The following is a 10,817-nucleotide window of genomic DNA, read 5'->3' as shown; positions in this document are numbered from 1 at the left end:
GCAAACTTGCAGGATACGCCATCAATATGCAAAAAAATCAGTTGTATTTCTATACATTTGCAGCAAACTATCAGAAAATAAAAATAAGAAAATTCCATTTGCAATAATATTAAAAGGAATAAAATAGGAATAAATTTTAGAAAGGAAATGCAAAACTTATTCTCTGAAAACTATAAAGCATTTTTGAAAGAAATTAATGAAGATCTAAATAAATGGGAAAGCATTCCATGTTCATGGAGCAGAAGACTTAACAAGAAGGCAATATACTCCAAACTGATCTATAGATTCAGTGCAATCTCTAGGAAAATCTTCACTGATTTCTTTTTAATTAGCAAGCTGATTCTAAAGTTCATATGGAATTGCAATGGGCCAAGAATGACCAAAACAATCCTGAAAAAGAAGAATAAAGATGGAAGAGTCACACTTCCCCATTTCAAAACAATTTCAATGCAACAGTAATCAGAAAGTATGGTACTGGCACAAGGATGGACATAGAGCAATGGAATAGAATTGAAGGTCCAGAAATAAACTCAAACACCTGGAGTAAACTGAGTTTTGACAAAGAAGTCATTCAACGGAGAAAGAATAGTTTTTCCAACAGATGGTGCTGGGACAACTAGATAGCCACAAGTGAAAGAATAAATTTGGACCCCTACCCCATAGCATGTACAAAAATTAACTCTTTTTCTGGCATGAAAAGGATATTAAGGTTAAGTTGACTCATAATTGCTAGCCATTTATTATAGTTGAGAAGAGTTCCTAAGTGTTTATATCTGCAATAATATGGGTACGATGTTTTTAAATGTAATAGTTTATAAGGAATAAAAGATATCATCAATTTACTAGGTTAGAGTCTCAATGAGTGGGAAGTATGAGATTCTCTTAAACTAATCAGGTTCATAATAACAGGAGATTAGCATTTGTACGTTATTAAGGTAACACTGGAATACTATTGCATGTTAAATACATAGGAAAAAAACAGAGCTAGCTTTATAAATTCATACCTACAAAAGTGAACACTAAGTCCCTTATTCCTACAGCATTTCTTCCTCATGTCTTCATAATTTTTGTCTTGGACTACAATGTAGTTTGAACGTAATGATGGAAACTTTTAATCATGGTGGCAAGATCCTCTCCAGCATAATGGGTTCTGGAGTTAGGCTTCCTAGATGCAAATCATATTTCCATTATTCTGCTAGCTGAAGAGTCAGGAAAGTTTTCCCATCAGAAAATGGGTAGGTTATAATAATAATTCCTACTTTATGAAGCTATTAATAGGATAAAATTACTGGCACATATTAAATGCTCAGTAAATAAGAGCAGTTGACATTTTTCTCTATTTCTTTAAGATTCAGTAGAGAAAAATATTTCTCTGTATCCTCACATAAGTCTGATCTAAAACCAGAATTTTATTATGACTAATTTCAATTAATGAACATAAGGAGCAAACTTCTGTTTTCTCTGAAATTTCAGTTCTTTTTACAGCTTATCTGTTATGTTGAAGGTGATAGGAGACCTAGAGTACATTTATCTTCAGTCAAAAAGATCCTTTTCACAGGGAGTCACTCAACAAATATAATTTGAGCACTCACTATGGATGAGATGCCATGAAAAGTGTTATTACAGGATACTGCAATTTTATGGCTGTAGATGTAGAGTTTTAATGGTTTTTGTGTCTAAAATGATATCAACAAGTAAACTCTAAGAAAATACTTACAATAATAAAGAGAAAGAAAAATGTGAATTGGAAAGATAAATTATATGTTGTAAGACAGTGAGCCCAAAAAGACAGATTGTTCCATAAACCAGAAGCAAAAGCATTCTGGTCAGTGATGCTCCAAGCTGTTATTCCAAAAAGATATCTCCTAGTGCCATAAAATAAATGTCATTGGCCTTGAAATGAAATTCTGCCATTTGCCATACTATAATTACACTTCTCAGGCAATATCTTTCCTACCATTATCTTCCCTGTTGTTATCATCATTGTTATCATTGTTATAATTATCATTATTCCCATTAGCCAAGTATTTTAGATATTCAAAATTTCTCTCTATCCAAAATATATCTTGTTCAGAGATGTAAAAATACAATCCCAGTCACTCACCAACAGAGCAAAATTGTCAAAAGTATTTGGACCATATTTCTCTAGCATAACCTAGTCCTCGAATGAAGACCTCATAAAAATCCTACATAGTGAGCTTGAAAATCACAAATCAAAATGTCAAACAGCTTCACGTGGTAACCATAAGTGATACATAAATATTCCTAGTCTCATGCTTCCAGGTCAAAGATAGAATCGTGTTACCCTTCCCCCTGCTTTCAAGTTAAACATGGTAATCATTTACTTGTGCCAATGAAATGTGAGTGAAAATGATGACTACTACTTACAGGCTAGAGGGTTGACAAGGCAGCACGACTCACCATATTTTTTTCCTGCTTCTACCAAGGCCAATAACACTCCATTCTGCCTCAAAGTCAGACTGTAGCTAATTCATTTAGGTAGTCATTGTTAAATCAAGAAATCTGATTAAATTAGATACAGTGAAATCAAATATATCTCCCATTTTAACAGACATAAAAGACTATGACTAGCTGAAAAATAGAAAACAATTTTCAGACTGAACTTCAAACATGAACTGAATTCAGTATTGTATGCATAGATACTGCTGAAAACAAAGCAATTCAGAGAGCTTGACAATAAAAATAGTAAAAGGCATGGCCCACAACGCAAAAAGAAAAAAAAGACAGGGATTCTGTTATTACTCTCAGATGAATCAGATGAGGTAGAATTCAGGCCAATGTATTCAAAGTCAAAAAAGGGCACTTCTATATGTCTAAAGGGTACAAATCACAATGAATATTTTAAAGACATTAATATCCACACATCTCATAATATGACAACCTTTTAAAGCACAAAATAATACAGGAGATACAAGCAATAATTGAAATATGTTAGTAGTGGGACATTATTAGGCCACACACAGAAAAACACAACAACTATTAAAAAATAGATGGGGCCAGCCCAGTGGTCCAGTGGTTGAGTTTGCGCCCTCTGCTTCGGCAGCTGAGGGTTTGCTGGTTCTGATCCCGAGCACAGACCTACACACCACTCATCAAGCTATTCTGTGATGGTGTCCTACATATAAAATAGAGGAAGACTGGCACAGATGTTAGCTCAGGGACAATCTTTCTCAAGCAAAAACAGGGAGATTGGCAACAGAAGTTGGCTCAGGGCCAAACTTCCTCACCCCCCAAAAAAAAAAGTAGAAAATACTGTCTAATCAAAACATAGAAAAATAGAAAACAATTTAAAATTAGAAACAAAATGTCCTTTTCACTTGGAAATTTAAAAAATAAAACTTGCAAATCTGGTGTTGAAGAGGTAAATATATATAATATTTGATGCTTTATTAATAATTGCATATTAATGACCACATATTAATTGTTAACTCATTTGTATTCTTATTAATATTTTATTTTGTATTTATTTACACTTATGTATATTTTATATTATTTATATTTATGTTTATTTTATTTTAATATCTTATTAATATTTTATATTTATTAATAATTATAATTAATCTGTAACAAACCACTAGAATAAAACTTCGGACAATTATTTTATTGCTTTGAAGTAGGCAAGGCCTATCTAACTTGCACTCAGAGTTCAGAAGCTGTAGAATAAAAGATTAATGTATTTTATTATATGGGAATAAAATGATCACCCTGAGTAAAATCAAAAGCCAGAAGAAAAACTTATATCCCAGAAATAAAATACTAATCTCCCTAATATAGAAAGAATTCCTAAGAAAGGTTATAAAAAAAAGAATAGCAACCCAACAGGAAAATGAGCACAGTACATGTGTAGACAGTTTACAGAAAAAGAAATAAGAAAATGCAAATGGCCTCTAAGCATCTGAAGAGATGTGTAACTTTATCCTAAGACAAGTACAGATTAGAACAACATCAATATGATTTTAGATAGATAAAAAAGCCCAAACATTTTTCATCTATTAAAAACCAAACATTTAGGACACACTGTAATAACAATGCTCATAAGTTGCTGGAGAGACCACAGATTAGCCTAACCTATTGAGACCAATTTGGCAAGATCTTTCAAAATTATAAATTACCTGGATTCAATTTTACAGAATTTATCCTATAGATATCATTGTACACAAGCAAAATGCCCTATATTCGGAGTTATCCACTGCAATATTGTTTGCAGTCACGTAAAATTAACAACCCCATGGATGGCATTCAATGAGAGACCATTTAAAATGTTACATCCATACCCTGGAATATTATACAGTTATTTTTAAAAGGAGGGAGTGGAGAAGACAAGGTATCTGATTGAGTTTGATATGGAAAAATCTCCAGTATACACTGTTAAATGAAAAAAGCAAAGTGCTATCTTTCGAATCATATAAAAGAAGGGTGGGGGCTGGCCCGGTGGTGCAGCCTTTAAGTGCGCACGTTCCGCTTTGGCAGCCCGGGGTTCGCCGGTTCAGATCCAGGGTGCAGACATGGCAACGCTTGGCATGCTATGCTGTGGTAGGCATCCCACATATAAAGTAGAGGAAGATGGGCATGGATGTTAGCTCAGGGCCAATCTTCCTCAAAAAAAAAAAAAAAAAGAAGAGTGGAGGTAAGAATAAAATATAATACCTGTTTGCTTATGTTTGCATAAAGAAACTGTGGAAGTATACCAAAGAACCAAATTAAAGGGACTAAGAAAAGGAAGCAAGACAGTTCTGTGTTATTGTATGTCTTTTCATGTTGTTTGATTTTTTTAAAGTACGTTTTAATATGAGCAAAAACCTCAATTGGTTAGTTATATATTTCACTGAACTAAAATGGTTGTCATTGCCAGAGTCTCTACAATCAACACTTTTCTTCTGCATACTTATCTTTTTTTTTTTTTTAAAAAAGTCACCTGAGCTAACAACTATTAGCTGGGATTTTTTTCCCCTTCTTCTTCTCCCCAAAGCCCCCCAGTACATAGTTGTCTATTCTAGCTGTGAGCACCTCTGGTTGTGCCATGTGGGACGCCGCCTCAGCATGGTCTGATGAGCGGTGCCACGTCCCTGCCCAGGAGCCGAACCAGCGAACCAGGCCACCGAAGCGGAGCACGAGAACTTAACCACTGGGCTACGAGCCGGCCCCTGAATACTTTTTTGTTTCACTCTGTGCTGGCAGTTTTCACAGAACTATACAACTCTCTCACTGGAAAGTAAGCGTTATAATTTTCCCTTTTGGTCTCCAGATTTTGGAATGCAACATCTCCATCTCAGAGCCCCAGCAGTGATCAATGTTACAACTCTGCAAGTCCTGTGAAATGCATCGAGGTCTCCGCCGGAAGTCAATCTTAAATGGCTCTATATTCATAGAGGGGACAGGCAAAGCATTTCAAAAAAGTCCAGGATGTGGTTTTACGTTTTTGACATCAGCCCACCAGGTTTGCCTGTCAGGCATAATGTGTGCAAAAACGTTTTATCCACTTCTGACATTCCTCAAAGTGATTTCATCAGTAGTGCCTCTGGTGGGCCAAATGAAAGCTTGTTCAACTACAACTTGAGGCAATGACAGTAGCAAGCCTCAGGCAATTCCTACTCTTGGAATGTTAAAGGTCAGTGTTAAAATTTATAACATTTTGTTATCTAACATTAACACCTCTGCTGATGTATTCTCAAAAAAATTCCATTTTGCTGTGCCTGCATCAAAGTTTCTTTCATGATCTGAGTTCTCAAACGTGCCCCTTCATAGCAAGCATGCACAGAGCAGTCAAGTCATTGGAAATATTGATGCAGACATGTCCACTGTTTGCGGATTAGCTGGTCTTTTGGTTCTGAGCACAGGTGACATGCCAGACTTTGAAGAAAAGATTACTTTTGCTGTGACTCTAATTATAACTGATTTGATGGTCTTCGCCCTACTTGTTCAAACGCAGCCTTTTATAAATGAATGTGTCCTAAAGGGATCGTGATCATACATAACGTTAGCATCCACTCTATTTTTCTAAAAATTAAAAACAGAGAAGTATCCAAGCAGACATGATCTCCCAAACTCTTGTTTGTCCCGCAGAGGTGGCTGTGCTTGCGCCAGGCGCACCTATATTGCATACAACATGGGAAAGCTCCAGGGAAGGAATCTGAGTCCAAAACCCTCTACATGGAAGGAAAGGCAACAAAACAGTATTTCAGGGAACCCGTAGGCTGCCAAAGACCAGTAGTGGCTTCCTGACGAGAGAAGTGGCCCTGTTAGAAATGATTGGTGTGGAGAACGGGCCTGAGCCTCTGGTATCTGCCTGTTCTTCTCTTGAACTAACCAGACCTGCTAAGCCTGCTTCTTTCTGAGCTACCAAAAGATGAGAAGACATATGCTTCCGCGGCTCTCCATGACCACTTTCTCTCCTCGAAATGCCTGGATCACATTAACTATACTGGCTGTAACAAAGCCCCGTGCAGGAAAAGTCTCGAGTGATATGGACATCTGGCCCAGCCTTTCTGCACTGCTCATATCCCTCCCTCCCACTGCCCTCCCCTTCAGACCCCGCATCCCTTCTATTCTTGCCCCATGAAGCCCTACTTTCCAAAAGGGCAGGAAAGATGCTTTACACTGCTCAGCGCGATGCCCCAGACACAACAGGCGTTCAACCAATGCTCCCTATTCATTATGAACAAGTGCTCACCTACACGATAGCTCAAGTGATAACGCTGTCCATGTTCTTCTTAATCACCTTTCTGGTAATAAGATTGCTCAAGTCTGAAAATTTTGAAAAGAGAGCATTCCATCTAGAAAACATTAAAAAAGAGAGGGGTGACAAACATCAACTGGGTTACCTGGAGGAATTTTTATATATTTGCATACAAATGGAATAATAATGCAAACTCTCTCTTTTGCTTTTACTTATGTTGGAAAATAGTAACTTTATGTAAATTAATGGTTTAGTCTGCTCAAGAAATTGATTCTCTTTAAATACTGATAATATTATAGTCTTTATCTAATTCAATTTTACACGAAATGGGGAAAAAAACTCACCTATTAAATAAGCCAGGGTGCTTTCGTTTTAGTTAAAGCAGCTCTTGGTAACAACAAAACTGTGTTTTGTTTCCAGACAGTAATTTGGTGTTTTATTACAGCTTGCCAATCTGATCAAACAGTTGGGCGTGCTGGCTCTGCTTTAGCTCATTTATTGCATTATTCAGCAAGAAAACAGAACTTCCTCGGCAAGCAGACAGTTGTATCCGTTTATTTTCTTCATCAAGACATTTAATTTAGATCTGTTTTAAAATAAAATCTAAAAGTAATTTTAAAAATATAATCTAAATATAGTATGTATAATATTTGCCCACTAAATTATAAAATTACATTTATATTATATATATATACACACATCCACACACATTATACACATACATATATATGCACATCCATGGGACATACATACACATTCATATTTGCAAACATATCTACACATTAGAAAGACACAACATGCAAGAATGTCAACTAGTTTGCAGTTAGACTGATCCAGGCTTAAGTGTGAGTTTTATACCACACACTAGTTCGGACAACTTGCGAGAATCACTTAACCTTTCTCAGGCTGTTTACGCATTTCTAAAATTGGGATAAGTATTCTCCTCAAGATATTTGAGAAGAGTAACGCAGTGTAATGAAATGTCTAATATAAAGTGCTCGGCATAAGTCAGGATGGCATCCACTTGGGGCACCAATCAATAAAGAGAGCCAACACGTCCCTGGAATACATTGGAAACATGGTGCAAGTTAAATCGAGTTCCCGAAAAGGTCCGTTGCGTAACCGGACGTTCGTGGTATTCCAATTCCCACAGATGTAGACAGCGCCCTCACGTGGAACATTGAAAAATTACTTTTTACAGAGTGGATCCACTCTGAGCAAGACGTGAATGGCAAGTAGGGAACATCCCCGGCTGGGGAACAGATAGCTGAAGTGGCCTAAGGCCGTCAGATCTGAACATCTGCAGCACAAGGCTGTGTAGTGTAGTGTTATTTTCCAAGAACAAATGAGTTGCTCTATCATCTAAATTATAAATCTTTTAAAAAAATCATAGGTTTCATTTGCAGAGGCTTAATGCCACTCATTGTTGAAGTGATGTAGGTGTGTTATTTCCTATTTTTTAATCTACTTCCCTCCCTACTCAACAACCCTCTGAGCAGGTTTTATTATCGTCACCCCCATTGTCAGATGAGGAGACTGGGACCTTAAAATACCAGCTATGTTGCCCAAGATCAAACAGGAAGGAGCAAAATTGAGAGTCGAACCTTAAGACTTTACACTTAGCTTTGATGTCACCCAATAACTTTTGCAGTTCAGAAAGTCATAAAAGGAAACTGGAGAAATAACAAAACCCCAAAGGAATAGGAAATGTTTTGCTAAGAGAAAAGACGATAAAAGAAAGTTTAGATATAGTCAACTCAATTTGGAGCTCGCAAGCCCCTGTCCATGTGAGGTTCTCTTTCCTTAGAACAAGAGTGACAAAAAGAATGGAGCAAAAGACAATTCCAACAAGTGAAAGGCTGTGGAACTGGCTTATGGAATAAATTCCTTATTTGGAACATAAGTATTCCATTTTTATTAACAGGAAACAACTTTCTAACTGCCGAGATTAAATGAATACTAAGTATACCTTTTTAAAACAGCAGTCTTAAGGGACTCCCTGTTCATAGCCTGACTCTGCCCTCAAGCTCCTGTTTAGGGTCTAGCACACAAGAGCTGTCTAGTAAATACGAATTTCCTGCCACCTGCTTTTTTCCTTTAAGGCTATGTCTATATTTATCCATCTAGCCAAGAATACTGTTTTGTACATGTTGCTTGTTGAATTAAAAAATCAATTTACTTATGCATGAATTGAGAACATTTTTCTGCCTGCTCAGTTCCTAAACTCCTGGGAATATGTTTAATACTGAAGGCTCTCTTTTGCTATGGGAGGGAAGGACTGGGGAGAAATATTTCTTGCCTGTTGGGATCCATTACCAGAGAAAGAGTGGGGCTGGAATAAGCACAAGAGTAATTCCTTAACTTCAGCATGAACTTGGTCTACAGAATTAAAATTCGAGTAGTCTAATAATGACCCTAATTACTCTCATATATCTGAGAGAGTAGTTTTATATTGGATAAATGAAAAGTTTTCCTCTTCATTATTTTTAAAAAGTTTTAAAATCCAGATAATAAAAAAGGATAATGCAATATACCTATACTTCTTGGATTACGTAAAAGTCACATTTTGTCATATTTAAGATGTTTTTAAGAAACAAAACATTAGAGGCTGTGTTCAAGCACAAACGTTACACTCTCTCCTCCCATTCTCTCCATTTCTGCTTAGAAGTAACTAACTTATTCCATATGTTTGTACTTTTATCACACATCTATCCATAAACAATGCATGGCGTGTTCTGAATTTTTATTTTAATTTCCATGAATACAATTATGGTATACATCATCATTTCATGAGTTTTTTTAACTCAGTATTTTGTCTTGAGATTTATCCATGTTGATACATAAAGATCCAACCAGTTCTCTTTAACTGCTATGTAATGATTCATGTTTCTATTCATTATTTGGCCAATTTTATTGGTTCATGGTATTTATATGGCCTGGATAGTTGTATTTTGTATGTTATATATGCAGTTTGGTTATTTTGTGTATTATCATCCAAATAGTTTAATTTTACTATAGTTCCATTCGTCTGTCCTTTGAGATGTATGTTTTGGGGATGTTGGTAAAAAAATATTTCCATACCCTTAGATAGAAAGATAGTTTCTTACTATCCTCTAATGATATCAAAGTTTTGTTTTTCATATATTGGCCTTTATTCTATCTGGAATTTATTTTTGCGATGAGGTTGTACCAGGTATGTTCCTTTGTACCTCCAGATCAACTCTCTGATTTCTCCATTCTACTCTGTGTCCCAATGGGCGGGCTTGTATGAACGCATCAACCAGCTCCTTTTTCCTCTGCCTTCTGATTGGGTTTACTCAGTGGGGAGTCCTAGCAGGAGATCAGAGGGAGGAGAGTAAGGTCATGACTCTATGCAAGGAGTGGGACATCTGAAGAAAAAGAACTTGAAATGTATATCAACACATCATATGGTTTGAAAGTTAGAAATTTATTATTCTTCTTTGGTGATAACCTTTAGGTTTTCAATATGCATATAAGAAGATATTTTTTCTAATAAGCTCAAAATAATTCAACGTCTATGTTTTTCCCCCCAAAAAGATGTCAATCTTAACAGATTTTAACTATCCACAAAAACCCATCCCCCACTAACATTTTCCATGTTGTTGCCTAGACCTACAGTCCCACAACTATTCTAATTTTTTTAAAAATAGACAGACAGTAGTTTATAACATTTACTGACATATTTTAACTGTTCCTTTATTGTTTTCTCTTTCCTCCCACTACTGCACAATGGAAAATATTTTAGTTATTATTGCTTCTACACAATTTCCTCAATTCTCTACTCCTAGAACTCCCACAGACACATGTTGGAGCTTCTCAGTCTATTTCCCACCATCATTTTAAATACTCATTTATCTTTTTTTATCTCTTTATCTCTCTGTGCTAGGGTCCAGTTGAACTTCTCAGTGTAATTCTCCAATTAGCTAATTCTTTTCTCAATATTTTTTATTCCTAGGATTTTTAATTGGTTTTTACCATAGCCAACTGTTTTTCAGAAATGTATATCAGTCTGAATTTGTATAATAAGTTAATTTCCTTTTAACTAATATTTGTACTTTTATATCTTTGAGGCTCTTAAATATATTTATTTTAAAGTCAT

This window comes from Equus quagga, chromosome 6 (genome assembly GCF_021613505.1).
Source record: "Equus quagga isolate Etosha38 chromosome 6, UCLA_HA_Equagga_1.0, whole genome shotgun sequence".
In the NCBI taxonomy this organism is placed as follows: Eukaryota; Metazoa; Chordata; class Mammalia; order Perissodactyla; family Equidae; genus Equus; species Equus quagga.
Note: the sequence above shows the minus strand (reverse complement) of the source record.